Source organism: Saimiri boliviensis, chromosome 9 (assembly GCF_048565385.1).
Source record: "Saimiri boliviensis isolate mSaiBol1 chromosome 9, mSaiBol1.pri, whole genome shotgun sequence".
Classification (NCBI taxonomy): Eukaryota; Metazoa; Chordata; class Mammalia; order Primates; family Cebidae; genus Saimiri; species Saimiri boliviensis.
Window position 1 is genome coordinate 58,892,429 of NC_133457.1, and position 22,731 is coordinate 58,915,159.

Consider the following 22,731-nt stretch of genomic DNA (forward strand, 5'->3'; position numbering starts at 1 on the left):
ATGAAGTTCAAGACAGGACAAAACTAATCTGTGGTGAAAACAGTAAGCACAGTGGTTGCCTTTGATGGAATCGGAATACAAGGGAACATCTGAAGTGATGAAAATGTTCTGTATCCTCTAATGACCAGTGATGATGAGTTTTTTTTTCCATATATTTGTTGGTTGCATAAATGTCTCTTTTGAGAAGTGTCTGTTCATATCCTTTGCCCACTTTTTTATGGGTTTTTTTTTCTTGTAAATTTGTTTAAGTTATTTGTAGATTCTGGATATTAGCCCTTTGTCTGATGGGTAGATTGCAAAAACTTTTTCCCATTCTGTTAGTTGCCGGTTCATTCTAATGATAGTTTCTTTTGCTGTGCAGAAGCTCTTTAGTTTAAGTAGATCCCATTTGTCTATTTTGGCTTTTATTGCCATTGCTTTTGGTGTTTTAGTCATGAAGTCCTTGCCCATGCCTATGTCCTGAATAGGATTGCCTAGGTTTTCTTCTAGGGTTTTTATGGTATTAGGTCTTATGTTTAAATTTTTAATCCATCTGGAGTTAATTTTTGTGTAAGGTGTAAGGAAGGGATCCAGTTTCAGCTTTCTGCATATGGCTAGCCAGTTTTCCCAACACCGTTTATTAAATAAGGAATCCTTTCCCCGTTGCTTGTTTTTTTGTTTTTGTTTTTGTCAGGTTTGTCTAAGATCAGATGGTTGTAGATGTGTGGCATTATTTCTGAGGCCTCTGTTCTGTTCCATTCGTCTATATCTCTGTTTTGATACCAGTACTACGCAATTTTGATTACTGTAGCCTTGTAGTATAGTTTGAAGTCAGGTAGCATGATGCCTCAAGCTTTGTTTTTCTTACTTAGGATTGTCTTGGCTATGCAGGCTCTTTTTTGGTTCCATATGAAGTTTAAGGTGTTTTTTTTTTTTTCCAATTCTGTGAAGAAAGCACATTGAAATACCATCTCATGCCAGTTAGAATGGCGATCATTAAAAAATCGGGAGACAACAGATGCTGGAGAGGATGTGGAGAAACAGAAACAGTTTTATATTATTTGTGGGAGTGTAAATTAGTTCAACTGTTGTGAAAGACAGTGTGGCGATTCCTCAAGGATCTAGAAATAGAAATACCATTTGACCCAGCGATCCCATTACTGGATATATACCCAAGGGATTATAAATCATTCTGTTATAAAGACACGTGCACACATATGTTTATTGTGGCGCTCTTCACAATAGCAAAGACTTGGAACCAACCCAAATGCCCATCAATGTTAGACTGGATAAAGAAAATGTGGCACATATACACCATGGAATACTATGCAGCCATAAAAAGGATGAGTTCATGCAGGGACACACATAAAGCTAGAAACTATCATTTTCAGCAAACTGCCACAAGAACAGAAAACTAAACACCGAATGTTCTCATTCATAAATGGGTGCTGAATAGTGAGAACACATGGACATAGGGAGGGGAACATCACACACCAGGGCTTGTCGGGGTGTAGGGGACTAGGGGAGGGATAGCAGGTAGTGTGGAGCTAGGGGGAGGATAGCATTAAGAGAAATACCTAAGGTAGATGATAGGGTGATGGATGCAGAAAGCCACCATGGCATGTGTATATCTATGTAACAAACCTACACGTCTGCACATGTACACCAGAATTTAAAGTATAATTAAAATAAGTAAATAAATAAATAAGAAAAGTCAGAAAAAAGCTAAAAAAGAAAGTTCTATATTCTCATGGGGATGGTGGTCACGAGTGTATGTTTGTCAAACATTCCTAAACTGTACACTTGAAATCTTTGCCTTTAATTGAATATTTATACTTCAGTGACAAATACTTTAAAAATCAGAAACTCAGTCCTTGCTCTAAAGAGTAAAAAAGGTTTAACAGAAGAGAGTTTGATGAAAGGATCACATATGGTGATGTGGACAGGTCTGAGAGAACCAATAAGGATGGTGGAACTTCTGGGTCTAGCAACAACTGGAAGCTGTAGCCACTCTGAGCCCTGAAGGTGTGAGGGAAGGTTGAGGTGTTTCAAGCCAGCAAGAACTGTGGCCATGAAAGAGGCTGCCTGAGAGGAGGATAGCCACAGGTAGAAGAAACAAGACGCTGCCACTGGTCTGGTAGGGAGTGAGTGAGGAAGAAAGACCCTGACCTCTCTCTCCTTCTATCCCGTTCCTCTTGATGCCTCCTATTGACAGAACCATTTAAAAGCTAAACGGCAGTGAAGCACAGGTGCAGTGGTCCTTAGAAGTCACCCCGTTAGGGTACAGAGTTGGACAAAGAAGGACGACGAGTCGATCTGGAATGGCCAGTGGGAAACAACCAGAACAGATCATCTGCTTTTTTTCTTTCATTTGAAGAAAAATAACAAGAAATAAAACAGGAGAAACACAAAATCCTGTCAGTCCCATCTCGTATGACCTGGGAATAATGTCAACTCGATCAAATTTCTATTTGGAGCTAAACTGTGAAATTAACCATCAGTGGTTACATTCACGTAAATATTGTCTCACATAAACAGAAAAGGGGAGAAGTAAACAATTGTCACAAAATATAGATTCTACTGTCCCCACTTCTGTAACTGCTCATGAGGCCTACTTTGACCATCATTGCAATGTTCCTCTCTACTCTCTGAGCATTTAGCCCTGCATGAGTTTTTTTTTTTTTTTTTTTTTTTTTTTTTTTTTTTTTTTTTTTTAACTGATGAGAGGGGCCTAAAGTTTCATTCTCGCCAAGGACTTATCTTTATTAGTTTGCCACTGATCATAATTATTGGATAGGGGAGTCCTCTGAGGTCTAGATATAGTCATCCCATTATGAAGCAGGAATCCAATTTCCTCTTAGTAATCAGGATCAATCACCCAGTCAGCAAACTAGCCTTCTCTTCTGTCTGTTGGTTCTTCAACGTGAGAACTGCAAAATCACCAGAGCGCCGTTTCAGCTTCCAATCTACAAGGGCCATTCCTGTTGTTTACTGGTGGAAGCATTTCTGTCATGGGCACCCAAACTTCCCAACTCACTGATCTTTTTTTTCCCCTATTTTCACCCACCACTAAAAGTTGTATCCCAACTCACTGATCTAAAGGATGTGGGGATATTATGCAAAACTTTGATAGATGGGTTATTATATGTAATAGAGAGGTCTCACTTCAACCTTGGTCCTTAAACCAGTCTATTATGTCTATAAGAGAAATGACACCACATATTGGCTACTGGTTTAGGGCATATATTGTAACCGGAGTAAGTGCCCCAAACTCCCAGGGTGCTGTCTTCTAGCTGGTATCCTAACTCTGACTTACTTTTCTATCAAGCCACCTGCTTCTAGGTAAATAGCATGAGATGAGTCTACTGCCCCACTGATTTCTACAAAATCAATTTCTGGATTAGAGATGATATAATGTGTGCTGCTATGGCCATAGGTGAGAAGACACTCTATACATCTACGTATAGTGGTGCCAGTAGAAGCAAGGCAGGCGAGGAAGGCAAAATCAGATCTAGGATAAGAATTTATTTCAACAAATAAAGAAGAAAAAAAGAGTTGGATATTCCAATAAGGACAAATAACTACAGTCTCTATGAAAAAAAAAAAAGAGATCCAATTTAAATAACTTTCTCTACTTAGCCAACAGGAGAGGCTGGCTAGGGATTAATGCCATGTGGAGACTCATGGTGGCCTCTGATGTTGGCACATTGGACGCTCAGCAGTGCTGGTAATCAGAGGGGATATAAAGAGAAGTTTGAGTAATTGCAGTCCTGCATAGCCTCCATCTCTGCCACCATGGTCTCTGTATACATGGGTCCATCAAACAACCACTGATATGGCTGGAGAAAGAGGCACTGACGACCGAAGACTAGGTCATCTTGCCTGCCTGATTATCAGGAGCCTCCTCTCCATTGACGGCCTCTGGTGGGTATAGGATGTATATATATATACACACACACATGTACACAGGCTGTGCCCATCCCAAGAGAACCACACTGACATCCTTGCTATCTGTCTCCTAGTTCTGAACCTTTCAAGTCACTGACTGATGATTAGTCATTGTCCATAAATCAGTGAAGATCCATAAATGAGGCCATCTCTCCTTTCATGTAAACCAAAGCTCCAGCCCCTGGGAAGATTATCTTCTGCTAGTTTTTACTTTTCAGTAGAAAAATGTTACTCTAATAGAAAAAACATAACATTTATCATTGTAACCATTTTAAGTATACAGATTAGTGGCATTAAGAACATTTACGTTCTTAATGAACATCAGCACCGGCCACCTCCAAAAGCGTTTCATCATCTCAAACAGAAACTTTGTACCCATTAAACAATAACTGCCTATTCTCTTCCCCCTCTAGCGGCTAGTAACCACTGTTCTACTTTCTGCCTCTATGAATCTAACTATTCTAGGTACCTTATGCATGTGGAATCACACAATATTTGTCTTTTCATGTCACTGTTGTTTTTAGTGCCATACCAGTGTGAGGCTAACTAGTGCTACCCCATGGACACCCAAGGGTAAAGCAGGTTCAAATTTTTTCTCCTCCATTAAGTAAAACTCCCCGTGAAGCCATGGGTGTGGGTTGAGGGAAAGGCAGTAAAACAGTGGAAGCAAGCGCCATAGGTGTCTTAAGTCTCCTGCTCATGTAATTTGCATGTTCATTCCAAGCCTACTCTTGTATGTACCATTTACATTTAATAGTATAATTCTGCTTTGTGATTCAAAATACTCATGAGACCAACTAAGGTATCATACTCATGCAGTAACTTGTGCTCCAGCAGTCAGTCCCTATCAGAGCCAATAGCAAGCTAGGAAATGCTTATCGTATGGTGAATAATTGGTGTACATGAAATATGGTGTACATGAAAACTGTAGGCGTTTTTACTACAATTTTTTGGGTTTGCACAGTGCTTCATACGGCATTTTTATCTGCCACAGACACTTAAAGTGTTGTACCTATTGTAACGTAAGGTCAAAGTGGCAAGGCAGCTTGTACTGCAACTTAGACGGGGCAGAGCTCCCTCTTGCTTTCAAAACTGTAAACCTTATAGGCTACCACATGGTAAATGATTTCAGGAACATTGTATCTTTTTATATGTGCTGGTAGTACCTGGGTATCAATTTGTCTCTAGATACAATCCTGAGATAAGATAGAAAAAGAGTAGGCTGCCATCCTTGGTAGGTGGAAGCAAACCGTTTCTGTTTGCTGACTGAATGAAAAATGAAGCATTTAGGCCAGACATGGTGGCTCATGACTGTAGTCCCAGCACTTTGGGAGGTCGCGACAGCAGATCAGTTGAGGTCAGGAATTTGAGACCAGCCTAGCCAACATGGTGAAACCCCATCTCTACTAAAAAATTAGCTGGGTGTGGTAGCAGGCACCTGTAATCCCAGCTACTTGGAAGGCTGAGATGGAAGAACCTCTTGAACCTAGGAGGTGGAGGTTGCAGTGAGCCAAGATCACTCCACAGCACTTCAGCCTGGGTGACAGAGTGAGACTCTGTCTCAAATATATATGTGTGTGTGTGTGTGTGTGTATATATATATATATATATATATATATATATATATGTATGTATTTACTGTGTCAGTAGCTACATAACAAGTACCAGAGAGAGTGTTGATTTTTTCTAGCCATGACAACATACCTGGAAGAATAGTTACAACTGGAATCAATGATTGATTAAGTGGAAGATAAACAAAGAATCTTTTCCAACACTTCTGGTTTTTGCTTTTGCAAACGGGAAAGAAAACACTGAATGGCCAAATATCCTGGTTTATAGCTCATGTTTACACGTGTTGTCCCAGAATTTCATCCAATTTCATATTTGACCCAGATTTTTCATTGTTGTTAAAATAACAGTAGAATTAGCATAAACCAAAATGGTGGTCCTCAGCTTTGCACTTTTAATTTCTGCATGTTCTCATCTAGCAGTGCGAGAGATACTGTAGTTGTCCCTTGAAAACATGATTAAACATGAACAGTAATCAGAGACACATCTTATTTTCCCTGATCTGTTCCTGGTGTAATGTAACTAACTTCTTTTTTTCAAGGACAGTATGCAGAATGATCAACTACATAAATCAAATGCACTCAGGCACAAGTATCTAGGGACAGCTCACTCCTTATGGTCTCTGGTCGTGGTGGTAGAATATTCAAAGCCTCTGCCAGCCACTCAGTTCATCAGGCAGTTTTCAGCAGCCTCTAGAAATGTGGTACGCCAGTAGGAAATGTGAGAGAGATTATAGATTAGGTTTATGTAAAGTATGTGCAGAAAACAGAGACTAATGAATACTGTCGTGGAGCCATTTGTGTGTAGTTTGAGTGCTCTTGCTACATAGAATAATCATTTACCTTATGGTGTAAACCTATGACTGTTTATTTACTTTATTGTTTGGTAACCGATTTATTTTTTAGTAAGTCCTTATTATACTAAGTTTAAGAATGGAAGTGCATAATTAATGTAAAAATATTCTGTTTCCATTTTGCCCAAAATATTTGCCAACCTTTTTCATTCATCATGGGACTGAGGAACAACATGAATATCAGAATACATGACTCTGCTAAAGAAACATCAGCAACCATTTCGAAAGTTGGGAATTTCTCATTTAAAGATAGGGTCTCACTCTATTGCCCAAGCTGGGGTGCAGTGGCACAATTATGGCTCACTGCAGCGTCAAATTTCTGGGCTCAAGTGATCCTCCCACCTCAGCCACCCAAGTAGCTGGAACTACAGACATGTACAATTGATTTTTCTTTTTTTGTAATCGAGGTCTCACTATGTTGCCCAGGCTGGTCTTGAACTTCTGGGCTCAAGTGATCCTCCCATTTCAGCCTCCCAAAGTACTGGGATTATGGGCATGAGCCACTGCGCCTGGCCGGAAGTAATGTTAAGAGCACTGCGTGAAGATAATATTTTAATAGGCTTAGTGCAGAAGACCCATTTACATACCATTCTATGAAACATCACTTTTCTTTAGATCAAATGGCTGTTCTTCTAAATTAATTTCATTCATTTTTTTCTTGTGCACATATGTTGGTTCCATGAACAGTTAAATGATGCCAGTTTTACACAGTGTTATCAGACACTTTAGACAGAAAATCAGTTAACTTCAATAATGATTGAATTATTTCATCCAATACCCAAAATTAAGATAACTCTTTTTGAAGCTTATTCTGTCAAAGAAAAAACATCTGATATTATTTAAAGACTATTCTAAATTCACCTCATTTTTTTCTAGTGATTATACAAATGCAAAATTTGATGGTAAAAGTAATATTCACACTAAGTAAAGAACCCTCTGGATATTTCTTGAATTGTTGAATAAGTTATGATGCACACATAATTCATCATTTCAAACAAGTTGTGATATTCTGCAGTTTTAGAAAATTTTATTATATTACATATTTGATGATGTTTTCCTTCCCTTTTACAATCTCTTGTAGTTTATTTATTTATTTATTTATTTATTTATTTATTGAGATGAAGTCTGTCTCCATTACCGAGGCTGGAGTGCAGTGGTGCCTTCTTGGCTCACTACAACCTCCACCTCCTGGGTTCAAATGACTCTCCTGTCTCAGCCTCCCGAGTAGCTTGGATTACAGGCACCCACCACCATGTTTGGCTAATTTTTGTATTTTTAGTGGAGATGGGGTTTCATCATGTTGGCATGTATTTATAGTGATGATGGGAAGCTAAGGGAGGCAGGGACCTTAAAAGGGGGAAGAAATTGGGGGTGGGAGAGAGCAAAGAAGAGGGGACCTGGGGGGAGGAGTAAAGAAAAAAAGAAGATGGCTGAGGAGAATGACAGACTGGCCAAAAAGAACTGTTAAGAATAGGGAAGCCGAATACTCAGTTTTAACTTGTTTGCATTCATGTGAGAAAACTCATCACTTTTCTAAAAGCTTTGATAAAAGGCTATTTTATACGTAAAAGCCTTCCGTGAATTTGGCTTGAGGATTTTGAATGGAAATAAAAAGTACTCCAAAATGAATTTTACATTTGGGTGTACATCATGGTGGAGATAAAGGAACAGCCATTTCCTGAAGAACCAGAAAGAAGGTAAGGCATTAGAAACTAGAAGTGATTCTGACAACCCAAGTGTTTCAAACATTTTTAGAAACCTTTGGGTAGACATTGAACTTTTTGCAGAACTTAATAGATAATTGAGCTAACTATATTTCAATCTTGCAGAACAGGAAGACCTTACCTGACAATATGCAAATAATAAAACTTGAGTGTGTTTCCAGCGTCAGGGTAGTTATGTTAATGGCAGTGGTGGGGGTCCACTTCTTAAATAAACCACGTAGCAGGACATCTATTAGCTCACAATTATTAAACTAGTTTTTTAAAAACATGTAGCAGGTGTTTCCTGTCACATGATGATAACAAGGATGATCATATCATCTTGTCATATAAAATTGAAATGTGTTTATCTATTTTTTTTTTTGAGACGGAGTTTTGCTAGTGTTGCCCAGGCTGGAGTACAGTGGTGCTATATCTCTGCTTACTACAACCTCTGCCTCCCAAGTTCAAGCGATTCTCCTGACTCAGCCTCCCCAGTACCTGAGATTACAGGTGTAAGCCACCACGCCTGGCTAATTTTTTTGTATTTTTAGTAGAGACAAGGTTTCACCATGTTGGTTGGGCTGGTCTCGAACTCCTGACTTCAGGCGATCCACCCACCTTGGCCTCCCAGAGTACTGGGCTTGCAGGCATGAGCCACTGCACCCAGCTGGAAATACATTTATCTTCCTCAATTCGGTATTAGCATCATCTCTGGGAAGTCTTTTGTGACTAAACCCGGTCACTCCACTGATAACCGTCTCCTTTGTGCCTCTACTGTACCCTCAACATTGTCTGTCTTAGCAACTGGGGCTCTAATGGAACTGCAGATCTGTCACTCCCAATAGTCGGAATGTCCTTATGGGCAGAGACCACATGTGTTCTGTGTTTTGAGTCTCTAGTGCCTTGAGAAGTGCTTGGCTTGTGGTAGGTCCTCGGTCTATGTTTGATGAATTAATCAGACACCCGATCTGTCAGGTTAACTCATTAAAGGACCCCAATGAGAGAGCAAGGATCATGGCAATGCAGTCATTAAAATGAGGAACTTGCCAAGAGATTGCATGGGTCTGAGCATCTTCTTTTTAGGACAATGACTCTGCCCCTTATGTTTTTCTATCCTGGCTACTCTAGTGCCCAGCACATAGTAAGCATTTATTTGATTACGCTTTGCTGAATGGAAAGATGAATAAGCGAGGCTCAGCAGCAACATACACCAGTCTGTGTAGAATTTCAAAAGCTGATGGATCTGTAGGCGTCTCACAAATCATCTGCTACCGGCCTGAAGCCCCTGAAGTAACTGAAAAATCACTGCACAATGAAGCATTTTCATACAAGTTGCCTTTGGGGCTGTGGAGGTGGTGGCTGCTCCTGAGTAAACACAGGCTGCACTGAAGAGCCATTGTGGGCACTGGTAGTTCTCCTAAGTCCCTCTGGGGTCTGAAGTTCAGCCAGAGCCAAGTCCCTGCCAAGCCCCCACACAACCTCCAACTTATCCTTCCCTTCTTCATCTTCTTTCTTTTTTAATTAACTTTTTAATTTCTTTTCATTAAAAGAAAAATAACCAGGGTGTAGCAGTTAGCAGTGGGCTGCCAATGATGGAAAGTTCTCAGAGTGTTTGCACCTGATCTATTGAAAAACAGTAATGAGCCCTCAGAAAGCAATTCAGATGCCCTGGCCCCAAAGGAAGACAGGCTTGGAACTTGGCGGGAAGGTGTCCAGTGTCCAGGGCAGCAAGGAGTGGGGCTGCGGTGTCCCTCCTCAGGATGAGTCTCATTTCCAGGCAAGTGTCCACAGGCTGCTTCTGTGCTGGCATACCTGGGACCCTGGGAAGTCTCCAGTGCTCCAGTCTCCCAAATATCTCCTGTCGGTCCTAGTTTGAATCCTGTTGCTTTCTTTGTTCCTTGCTGAAATACAAATGCCACTGAGAAGAAGGACAACCCTAGAAAGGAGTCAGATGAACTGAGTTTAATTCTGGATTTTGCAACTTAACCTTTGGAAATGTGAACACAATTTACATCTCTGGATCTCAGTTGTTTTACCCATAAAATAGAATTGATAATGCCATATGTGACATATAGGATTTTTGAAGTTGGAATTACTTTGTAAATTAAAAATAACTTTCTATGAATAAAAGTATTATCTGTAATAATTTCCACATGCATGGTACCTTAACACATTGCAACACTGTGTCTCTCTATAAACTGCTTGAAAGCAAGGACTGTGTTTCATTTTGTATTCACAGCAGCTAGCTCTGTACAGGGCAAAGGATAAATAAATAAATAAAGGGTAGACAAATTGAGCAGGGCTAGTTTACAGCAGCAGGAAGTTTAAGTATACTCTAACCTTCTATCATGCCTAACATTAAGATCTTCACTTCTTTAAAGATCACAGGGTAACCACTGAACTATATCTTTTTGCTCTGGGAAAGCAGGGCAAACTGACCATCTCCACTGAATTCCCTGTGGAACTCTGAGCCATTAAACATGATGACTGCTATTCCGAGAACTCTTCATCCTAGATCTCCCCCAGATAGTCCATAGGTTACTGTAGGCTGAGTATCCCTTATTCAAAATGCTTTGGCCCAGATGTTTTAGAGTTCGGATCTTTTTGGATTTGGGAATATTTGCATTATACCATTGAACATTATGAATCTGAAGATCCAAAATCTGAAATGCTCCAATGAGCATTTCCTTTCAGCATCATGTCTGCACTGAAAAAGGTGTGAGTTTTGGAGCATTTCAAATTTTGGATTTTTGGATTTGGGATGCACAACTTGTGGACAGTCTTATTGTGCTCTTTGGTATAGATGTGCTTGTCAGGCTACGCACCAAATCTTTGTTTCCAGAAGAATATTTATCATGTCCAAGGGACATGGTGAGACAGCAGGAAAAATGTAATGATGTGACATGTTAAAATCACTCATCTGAGCCCGTATGCTGATGTGGCTTTTTTACTGAAGCTGAGCAAAGGCACAGATTTTTAAAAATTTACTTTGAGGTCGGGTGCAGTAGCTCACGCCTGTAATCCTGGCACTTTGGGAGGCTGAGGCGGGCAGATCACCTTAGGTCAGGAGTTTGAGACCAGGTTGGCCAACACGGTGAAACCTTGACTCTACTAAAAATACAAAAATTAGCTAGGCATGGTGGCAGGCACCTATAATCCCAGCTACTCAGGAGGCTGAGGAAGGAGGATCGCCTGAGCCCAAGAGGCGGAGGTTGCAGTGAGCTGAGATTGCACCACTGCCCTCCAGCCTGGGCAACAGAGTGAGACTCCATCTCAAAAAAAGTAAAAAATAAAATGAAATAAAATTTACTTTGAGAAATAATGTGGACCGAACATTAGGGCCATTAGAAAACTGAATTCTATCATCATCAACTTATTGTCAGGTTAATCATTCCTTTGCCCTCCATTTCTTGTTCAGTAAAACCTGGCAAGTGGAGAGATGACTTCAAGGAGATTTCCATTATCCTGTGTGGGTGCAAAGCACAGCTTTTTTCTGTGTTTAGAATGCCTCCTATTGACCATGCTGGAGTTGCCACTCTTTCTCTCAAAATTGGTCGGAGCATGGGACCAAATCTGGACCATACAAGACAGAGTTGGCACAGTATTATTTTGGGCCTGCCACACGAGTTCATCTGGAGAAGCAAAGAGCTGCCAAGAGCTGAGAAAAGAGCTGCACAGGATCCCCAAACAAAGATGCATTTGTAAGACACATGGGAGACCAAGCCGGTAAAGAGAAGACTCATGCCAAGTGAAGGTATGCATTTTGCTTTGATTTTTTTGCTTTTTTCATTAAAACTAAATATATCTATATCTATATCTATATCTATTTTTTTTGTAGATATGAGGATACACTATGTTGTCCAGGCTGGTGTCAAACTCCTGGTTTCAAGCAGACTTCCTGACTTGGTCTACCCAAAGTGCTGGGATTATAGACGTGAATCACTGTGCCCAGCCCACATTTTGATTATTAAGTGTCTAGTGCCAATTTCTGAAACAAAACTGTGTTTGTAACTTAAAGTGGTAATGAGACCATTACCTATTAAAGTGGAAAAAAGCCATGGATCCACCATAGTTTGGGGGACAGGGACAATTACTGCATTTAATATTTAGGCTGGGTGTGGTGGCTCACGCCTATAATCCCAGCACTTTGGGAGGCTGAGGTGGGTGGATCACCTGAGGTCAGGAGTTTGAGACCAGCCTGGCCAACATAGTGAAACCCCATCTCTACTAAAAATACAAAAATTAGCTGGGTGTGGTGGTGCACACCTGTAATCCCCATTACTCAGGAGGCGAGGCAGGAGAATCGCTTGAACCTGGGAGATAGAGGTTGCAGTGAGCCAAGATCGCGCCACTGCACTCCAGCCTGGGTGACAAGAGTGAGACTTCATCTCAATAATAATAATAATAATAATAATATTATTATTATTCAAAGAAACGGTGGGAGATAAAAATGAACTTCTGCCTTGATCACAATTGATGCATTACTCTTATTCAACATACCAACTTACATACTCTAAACGTTTTTATATTCATTTGAAACCTCAGTTTACTGTCTGAAGATAGATGTATCAGATTGCATAAAAATATTTTCCTCTTTTAATATTATGCACTGGAGGTTTAAAAACCACTCACTACTGAGTTAACAAATTAACAATAATTAGGTTAAGTAATTTATAAAATGTAAGATATACACATTATAGAACTATTCACATGACCATTTTCTAGGCACTTGACTAGAATTGACTTGGTCCCAGATAGGTAATGAAGAAGGGAGATAAATAGATTTTGTGTTTCTCCTCTGTTCCCTACAGTGGGTAACAAGATGCTTAAGAGGGAAACACGTGGGGTTTGCCACTCAGTAGTAGTATGACCAAGAGCGAATTGCTTAGCTGTCATTCATTCATTTTGTGCAATAAACAAGTGATGTTGAAATAAGAAGTTGGGAAGTAGTCTCAAGGAACATTCGGGTTTAAGGAGGTTGGCAGCCATAGCCTAGGGATGAAGCTAGGCTGGACTCCAGAGAAGCCCACCAGAGCACCTGGGAGGTACTTCAGGGTATATAGCCCTGAGGACCCCACTGGAGATTGAATTGGGCTTTTTAATGCCCGATTAAACCCTGCAGAAGGGTGTTATACAAGTCTCTCCTGCTCTGGGGAGACTTGTACTAGCTGCATCTTGTATTGCTAGGTCTGGCATCTGCTATCTTTTAAAAAATTATTATTATTTTACTTTTGAGATGGAGTTTCGTTCTTGTTGCCCAGGCTGGAGTGCAGTGGCACAATCTCTGCTCACTACAACCTCCACCTCCCAAGTCTAAGCGATTCTCCTGCTGCAGCCTCCCAAGTAGCTGGGATAGCAGGCATGTGCCACCATGCCTGGGCAATTTTGTATTTTCAGTAGAGATGGGGTTTCTCCATGTTGGTCAGGCTGGTCTCAAACTCCCAACCCCAGGTGATCCACCTGCCTCAGCCTCCCAAAGTGCTGGGATTACAGGCATGAGCCACCATGCCCAGCCCAAGCATCGGCTATCTTAGTCCCTGTTTACTTTTATGCCATCCATAAAACAGTGGCTAAGCTTGCTTTAATTTATTGCAAAGGGTAGGAATCGCCTTGAGAGAATAATTAGAAGCCCACTGTTTTTCATTACATTTTAAGACAGCATATTTTCCTGTCTACTGACTTTTAAGAGGGCCCTGCCAAATGATCTATGTGAGAGTAAATGAGCAAATAAAAAGATTGCTTTGTAGCTATTTGGACTTGGTATTTAAGGGACTTTATCTTCCTTCACATAAAAAAATAAACAAACTCTAACTTCAGTTACTCCAGGTTCCACAAAAATGTACAACGTGTACCTACAGAAGCAAAAAGGAGAAAAGGATGGAAAGAATGACTTAGTATTCAGAGGAAAGGATTGCTACCCACGAACAGAGGGCACTTTATGGATTGATTAGGCAATGATATTGATGCATTATTGGGAAAAATGGAGAAGCAGTAGGATCTTTTGAAATGCCACAGGCGGGGAATCTCCTATAAACATAGCATGTTGAAAAATAATCCCCAAATGCCGAAGAAATTGTCTGGGAAAGTGATGTACTTTTCCCCAAAGTTCTGTTCTTACTCCAAAATGTCCTTTTCACCTATATAAAAACTTTAACCACCAACCCTATCAAAAACCAGAGATACTCACGACTGTAAGTTTGATGGGTAAAGTTGTGCTTTTAGGTTTTTCTTTTCTTTTCTTTCTTTCTTTTTTCCTTCTCTCTCTCTCTCTCTCTCTGTCTCTCTCTCTCTTTCTTTTTTTTTTTTTGACATGAGGTCTGACTCTGTCACCCAGGCTAAAGTACATTGACACAATCATAGTTCACTGCAGCCTTGAATTCCTGGGCTCAAGCAATCCTCCCACCTCAACCTGCCAAGTAGCTGGGACTACAGACGTGTGCTGCCATGCCTAGCTTTTTTCATTGTTGGTTATTTTTGTTTGTTTGGTTTGGAGTTTTTTTTCTTTGTACAGACAGTCTTACCATGTTGCTCAGGCTGGTCCCAAACTCCTGGGCTCAAGCCATCCTCCTGCCTCAGCCTCCCAAAGTTCTGGAATTATAAGCATGAGCCACCATGCCAGTCCTAAAGTTTGTAAAGGAATGAGATAGATCTATGTGTTATAATTTTTTAGAAGTGCAACACATATTGTTGAGAAAACAAAGAAATTCACTGAGTATATATTATGATACTATTCATGTAAAAAACAAAATACACTCTAGATAATACTACCTAGTATCTATTTACCTATCTATTTACTATGTTACTGCTCCTTGATGCCTTTAAGTAGATGTTTTCCAAACCTTTTTAATCCATTTTTTATACTTATATAGCTATCTATAGATCTCTAATATTATCTGTATCTTTTTTTTTTTTTTTTCTGAGACAGGGTCTCACTCTGTTGCCCAGGCTGGAGTGCAGTGGCATGATCTCAGCTCACTGCAGCCTCCACCTCCTGGGTTGAAGCAATTCTCCTGCCTCAGCCTCCTGAGTGATTGGGATTACAGGCATGTGCCACTATACCTGGCGGATTTTTGTATTTTTAATGAACATGGGGTTTCACTATGTTGGCCAGGCTGATCTCGAACTCCTGACCTCAGGTCATCCACTCACCTCAGCCTCCCGAAGTGCTGGGATTACAAGTCTGAGCCACCGTACCCAATGTATCTACTAATTATCTGCAGATAGCTATGTCTATATATGTGAGAATAGATAGAAAAGGTTTCAAGGAATTTCCACTTCTGGTAGTGGTAGAAATGCATCTACTTACAAGCATCTATTTAAAGGCATCAAGGAGCTATTAACATAATGAATAATTATTAGGCTAGGATCCAAGAAAGGGTAAGGTTCAGAGAGATGATTCCAGTGTTTGGGATCTCTTTTTCCTTTGGGAGTTATTTCACCATTTACAGGGGACTGCTGAGAGCACAAGAAACTGGAATTTTCTTTTGATAGGCTTGTTAGGCTAAAAGAACAGGAAGATGACAAGGTTAAATGAATAGTCTAAACACACTAGCTAAAGACAGAAATTTCCAGATGCATACAAAGTCAAGAACCAATTAGGACAGAAATTTCCAGATGGATACAAAGTCAAGAACCAATTATATGTTGTCTATGAGAACTAAGTTTAAATAGAAAAACATAGATGGGTTAAAAGGAGGGAGAGAGTCTTGCCACGTAAACACTAGACAAACAAACAAAAAACACTGCAGTAGCTACAAAGGAATACCTCAGAGATGTTGCAGGTTCACTTCCACACAAAGGCAATAAAACATGTATCACAATAAAGCAGGCCACATACATTTTTACATTTCTCAGTGCATTTAAAAGTTATATATACACTATACTGTAGCCTACTAGGTGTGCAATAGCATTATGTCTAAAAAATGTACAGACTTTTATTAAAAATAAAAGGCTAACAACCATCTGACCCTTCAGTGAGTTGTAATCATTTGATGATGGCGGGTCTTGCCTTGATGTTGATAGCTGCTGATTCAGGGTAGTTGTTGCTGAAGTTTAGGGTAGATGTGGCAATTTCTTAAAATAAGGCAACAATGAAGTTTGTCACATCAATTGATTTCCTTTCACAAAAGATATTTTTGCAACATGCAATGATGTTTGATAGTGTTTTATCCACTAGAACTTCTTTGAAAATTGAAGTCAACACCCTCTGAAAACGGAAAGTGAAAAAACAATGGAGAAAAGCAATAAAAACAAAAGCTCGTTCTTTGAGAAGGTCAATAAAATTGATAAGCCTTTAGCAATACTGATGAGTTAAAAAAAAAAAAGGAAGACAAATTGCCAATAACAAGAATGAGAAGAGTGATATTACTACAATTTCCACAGATGTTAAAAGGATAATAGGGCCAGGCATGGTGGCTTACACCTGGAGTCCCATCATTTTGGGATGCCAAGGTGGGTGGATTGCTCATGCCCGGAGATCCTAGATCAGACTAAGCAATAGGCAAAACCCTATCTCTGTGGAAAAAAAAATAAAGCCAGCTGTAGTGGACTGAGCCTGTAGTCCCAGCTACTTGAAAGGCTAAAGTGGAAGGATCACTTGAGACTAGGAGGTTGAAGCTACAGTGAGCTCAGATCACACCACTGTACTCCAGCCTGGGTGAGAAAGTAAGACCTTGTCTCAAAAAAAAGGTGGAGAGGATCATAGAATATTATAAACAACTTATTAAATAATTCCAGCAAATTTGAGAATTTATATGAAATAGACAAATTCCTTGACAGACATAAACTACCAAAGTTCCCTCAAGAAGAAACAGATAATCTAAATAGCCCTATATCTAACTTTTAAAATTGAACTTATAATTAAAAACCTTCCCACAAAGAAAATTGTTAGGCCAAATGTCTTCACTGTTGAAATGAATTAATTTCATGACAACAACCTTATCCTAACAGTCAAACCAGACAAAAACAGTACACAAAAGGAAAATCACAAATCCATATCAGTCATGAACATAGATGCAGAAATCCTCAATAACAAAGCAAATTGCATCTAGTAAATATATAAAAAGGTTAATACAACATTACTCAGTGGAGTTCATCCAAGGAATTGATTCAACATTTGAAATATTTTATTCAACTTTCAACATTTGGAAAATCAATCAATGTAACTCACCATAATGTCAGACTAAAGATGAAAAACCTCATGATAATCTCAACAGATGTGTAAAAAGCAGTGGACAAAATTCTAAATATATTCAGTATGAAACAAAACAAACAAACATAAAAGCTTCCCAGCAAATTAGAAATAAAAGAGAAGTTCTGGGCTGGGTGTGGTGGCTCATGCCTAAAATCCTAGCACTTTGGGAGGCTCTGCCTCCTGGGTTCAAGTGATTCTTCTGCCTTAGTCCCCTGAGTAGCTGGGATTACAGCTGCCTGCCATCAGGCTCAGCTGATTTTTGTATTTTTAGTAGAGACGGGGTTTCACCATGTTGGCCAGGCTGGTCTTGAACTCTTGACCTCAGGTAATTCACTCACCTCAGCCTTCCAAAGTGCTGGGATTACAGGCATGCGCCACTGCACCCAAGCTTCATTGTGGTTTTGATTTGCATTTTCCTGATGATTAATGATTGTGAGTATCTTTTCATTTCATGTTCTTATTGGCTATATATCTTTCTTAGAGAAATGACTATTCAGAGCCTTTGCTCATTTTTAAATTGACGTATTTTTTCATTATTGAGTTGTAAATATTCTTTATACATTCTAGATGCAAGTCCCTTATCAAATATATGATTTGGTAAAAGTTTTTCCCATTCTGTGGGCTGTCTTTTCTCTTTCTTGATTTTGTCTTTTGATACACAAACGATTTACATTTTGATGAAGCCTCAGGTATCTATTTTTTTTTTTCCTTTGGTTGCTTGTGCTTTTAGTGGCATATCTAAGAATTCTTTGTCAAATCCAAGGTGATGAAGATCAATCTCTATATTTCTTTCTAAGAATCTTTTAATTTTATCCCTTACGTTTATGTCTTTGATCCAGTTTGAGTTCATTTTTTTGCATGGTGTGAGGTAAGAACTCAACTTTACTTTTGTTTTTGCGTGAGGATATCTAGTTATCCCAGCACCATTTGTTGAAAAGACTATTATTTCTCCTATTGAATTATCTTGATCTTTTTGCTGAAAATTGACCATAGGTGTATGGGTTTATTTCTGGACTCTAAATTCTATTGCATTGACAATACAACTTTAAATTTTATGTAACACAAAAATTGACAAAGGATCCAAGAGAAATTGACAGCCACGATGGAAGTTTAAAAAACACTTCTTGGCCAGGTGCAGTAATCCCAGCACTTTGGGAGGTTGAGGTGGGAGGATTGCTTGAGGCTAGGAGTTCAAGACTAGCCTGGGCAACATGGCAAGATCCCATCTCTAAACAAAATTTTTTATTAGCTGTGTGTCGGGGTCACCACCTGCAGGGGTCTGCCGGCAGACCTTGACTCAACAATGGATGAATAAATTCACTCACACCCAGAACTTTGGGGTAGGGTTTGTCAGTCAGTGTGAGATCCGCTACTGAGGTGCGTCAACAGCAGCACCATGGAAATCTGGAACACTAGAATGATGGAAATGTGTTCTTTACAAAGTAGCTCGACAGAAGAACCCTGAAGGCTCTGTGGGATTTGCCAATCTCCCAAATCAAGTATACAGAAAATCAGTGAATAGAGGGTTTGAATTCTCGTTTATGGTAGTGGGTGAGTGTGGATTGGGAAAGTTGACATTAACCAACTCATTATTCCTGACAGATTTGTATTCTCCGGAGTATCCAGTTCCTTTTCATAGAATAAAAAAGACTGTACAGGTTGAACAATCCAAAGTTTTAATCAAAGAAGGTGGTGTTCAGTTGCTGCTCACAATACTTGATACCCTGGGATTCGGAGAAGCAGTGGATAATTGTAATTGCTGGCAGCCTGTTATTGACTACATTGATAGCAAATTTGACGACTACCTAAATGCAGAATTGAGAGTGAACAGACGTCCGATGCCTGATAACAGGGTGCAGTGTTGTTTATACTTCATTGCTCCTTCAGAACATGGACTGAAACCATTGGATATTGAGTTTATGAAGCATCTGCAAGAAAAAGTGAATGTCATCCCACTTACTGCCAAAGCAGACACACTCACACCAGAGGAATGCCATCAGTTTAAAAAACGGATAACGAAAGAAATCCAGGAACATAAAATTAAAATACATGAATTTCCAGAAACAGATGATGAAGAAGAAAATAAACTTGTTAAAAAGATAAAGGACGGTTTACTTGCTGTGGTAGGTAGTAATGCTATCATTGAAGTTAATGGCAAAAGGGTCTGAGGAAGGCAGTATTCTTCGGGTGCTGCTGAAGTTGAAAATGGTGAACATTCTAATTTTACAACTCTAAGAAATATGTTGGTCAGAACACACACTTGAAAGATGTTGCTAATTATGTTCACTGTGAGAACCACAGAGGCAAAAACTTGGCAGCTGTGACTTACAATGGAGATGATAACAAGAATAAAGGGCAGCTGACTAAGAGCCCTCTGGCACAAAAGGAAGATGGAAGAAGGGAGCCACGAAGCTAAAATGAAGAAAATGGAGATGTAGATGGAGCAGGTGTTTGAGATGAAGGTCAAAGAAGTTTAAAAAGTGAAGGACTCTGAAGCCGAGCTCCAGCGGCACCATGAGCAAATGGAAAAGAATTTGGACACAAAGCACAAAGAATTAGAGGAAAAACGTCATCAGTTTGAGGATGAGAAAGTAAACTGGGAAGCTGAATAACATTTTAGAACAACAGAACTCTTTGAGGACCTCGGAAAAGAACAAGAAGAAACGGAAGATCTTTTTTTTTTTTTTTTTTTTTTTTTTTTGAGACAGAGTTTCGCTCTTGTTACCCAGGCTGGAGTGCAATGGCGCGATCTCGGCTCACCGCAACCTCCGCCTCCTGGGTTCAGGCAATTCTCCTGCCTCAGCCTCCTGAGTAGCTGGGATTATAGGCACGCACCACCATGCCCAGCTAATTTTTTGTATTTTTAGTAGAGACGGGGTTTCACCATGTTGACCAGGTTGGTCTCGATCTCTCGACCTCGTGATCCACCCGCCTCGGCCTCCCAAAGTGCTGGGATTACAGGCTTGAGCCACCACGCCCGGCAAAACGGAAGATCTTTTAAACTCTCTATTGACCACCAGTTACATATTAGTTGCCAATAGGCCAGCTTGGACATCAGTGTTTGTTGAATCCATTTGACCAATTTGCACCAGCTTTATCCATAATTATGGATTTAACAGCATGACAAAAATTATTTTGTTGTTGTTGTTGTTGATGGAGATTAAGATGCCTTGAATTGTCTAGGGTGTTATGTACTTAGAAAGTAACAGCTCTAAGTACCTTTCCTACATTTTTTAAAAAAATTAAACAGGTATCTTCAGTTTAATGCAAGAGAACATTTTACTGTTGTAAAATCATCTTCTGGTGGTTTGATTGTTTACAGAATATTCCAAAATAAAAGGACTCTGGGAGGTTTTCAAAAATTAAATAAGCTAAACATGCGTCTCAAGATGTCATAAAAAGGCTGGAAAATAGAAAGCTAAGAGCAAAACTGAGTAAGCAGAATATAATCAATGAAGAACAAATTTGGTTTTTTTGTAAAGACTAATAAAACCAGCAAACTCTAGCCGAGATTGATTAAGTAAAAAAGAATGAAGTAACAAATAACCAATATCAATAATAAAAGAAAGGATAACTATGGATCTTATAGATTTTTAAGATAATATGAAGATATTATGAACTAGATATGACAAAAAAATTTAGATGAAATGGAAAATTTATCGTATCATGTAACTTAACAAAAATGATTCAAGAAGAAATAGCCAAATAATTCCCCAAATATCAATCAAATTGAATTAGATGTTTATTCCCACAAAAACTCCATATCCAGATGGATTTATTAGCAAATATTACCAAATATTTAAGAAAACATTCACAAATTACTCAACAGAAAAACAATATATTCATCAATTTGTTTTATGTCACATCATCCTACAATCTTCTGATCTCAATGGTTTGCAATGAGAAACCAACTGTTCATGTTACTGAAAATCCCTGTACATGGTAAGTTTCTTCTCTCTTTCTTGCTGCTTTCAAGATTTTCTCCTTGTCTTTGGTTTTCCACAGTTTGATTATTATGTGTCTTAGTGATATCTCTTTGAATTTATCCCACTTAGAGTTTGTTGAACTTCCTGAATGGATAGATTAATGTTGTTCATAAATTTGGGAAGTTTGGGCCATAATTTCTCCAAATATTCTTTCCTCCCTTTTTCTTTCTTCTTCCTCTGTGTATTCCATAGTGAATATATTGATCTGGGTGAGAGTATCTTAGGAGGACCTTAACCTCTGTCCAATGTTTTATTCTTAATTCTTTTTTAAATTTTTCAAAATTAATTATTTTTTATTTCAATAGTTTTTGGGGAACAATCGTTTTTGGGTATTTGGTTACATGGATAAGTTCTTTAGTGGTAATTTCTGAGATTTTGGTGTATCTGTCACCCAAGTAGTGTACACTGTACCCCATGTGTAGTCTTTTATCCCTCACCTCCTTCTCACCCTTCCCCCAGAGTCCCCAAATTCCATTATATCACTCTTATGTCTTTGTGTCCTTGTAGCTTAGCTCCCACTTATAAGTGACAACATATGACGTTTGGTTATCCATTCCTATGTTACTTCACTTAAAATAATGGTCTCCAACTCCATCCGAGTTGCTGTGAATGCGATTATTTTGTTCCTTTATATGGATGAGTTATATGCATATATATGTAACATATTCTTTACGTAAAGAATATGGAACATATTCTTTACCCAGTCATTGGGCATTTGGGCTGATTCCATATTTTTGCAATTGTGAATTGTGCTGCTATAAACGTGTGTGCAAGTGTTTTTTCCTATAATGACTTATTTTCCTCTGGATAGATAGTCAGTAGTAGGATTGGTGGATCAAATGGTAGTTCTAATTTTAATTATTTAAGGAATCTCCACACTGTTTTCCATAGTGGTTGTATTAGTTTACGTTCTTCTCACCAGCAGTGTAAAAGGGTTCCCTTTCACCATCTCCACACCAGCGTCTATTATTTTTTGATTTTCTAATTATGGCCATTCTTGTAGGAGTAAGGTGGTATCACATTGTGGTTTTAATTTGCATTTCTCTGATAATTACTGATGTTGAGCATTTTTTCATATGTTTGTTGGCCATTTGTATATCTTCTTTTGAGAATTGTCTATTCATTTCCTTAGCCTACTTTTTGATGGTATTATTTGTTTTTTTCTTGTTGATTTGTATGAGTTCCTTGTAGATTCTAGACATTAGTCCTTTGTCAGATGCATAGTTTGTAAATATTTTCTCCCACTCTGTGTGTTGTCTGTTTACTCTGCTGATTTGTTGTTGTTGTGCAGAAGCTTTTTAGTTTAATTAGGTCCTATCTATTTATCTTTGTTTTTGTTCCATTTGCTTTGGGGTTTTGATCATGAGCTCTTTGCCTAAGCCAATGTCAAGGAGAGTTTTTCTGATGTTATCTTCTAGAATTTTTATGATTTTAGGTCTTAGATTTAAGTCTTGGATCCATTTTGAGTTGATTTTTGTATATGATAAGAGATGAGGATCC

The 22,731-nt window shown here is 39.0% G+C and overlaps 1 pseudogene; it reads left to right on the forward strand.

Moving 5' to 3' along the window:
- The first annotated feature begins 18,690 nt into the window (after positions 1–18,690).
- On the forward strand, positions 18,691–19,948 carry LOC101039926 (septin-7 pseudogene; annotated as a pseudogene).
- The last annotated feature ends 2,783 nt before the right edge of the window (positions 19,949–22,731 follow it).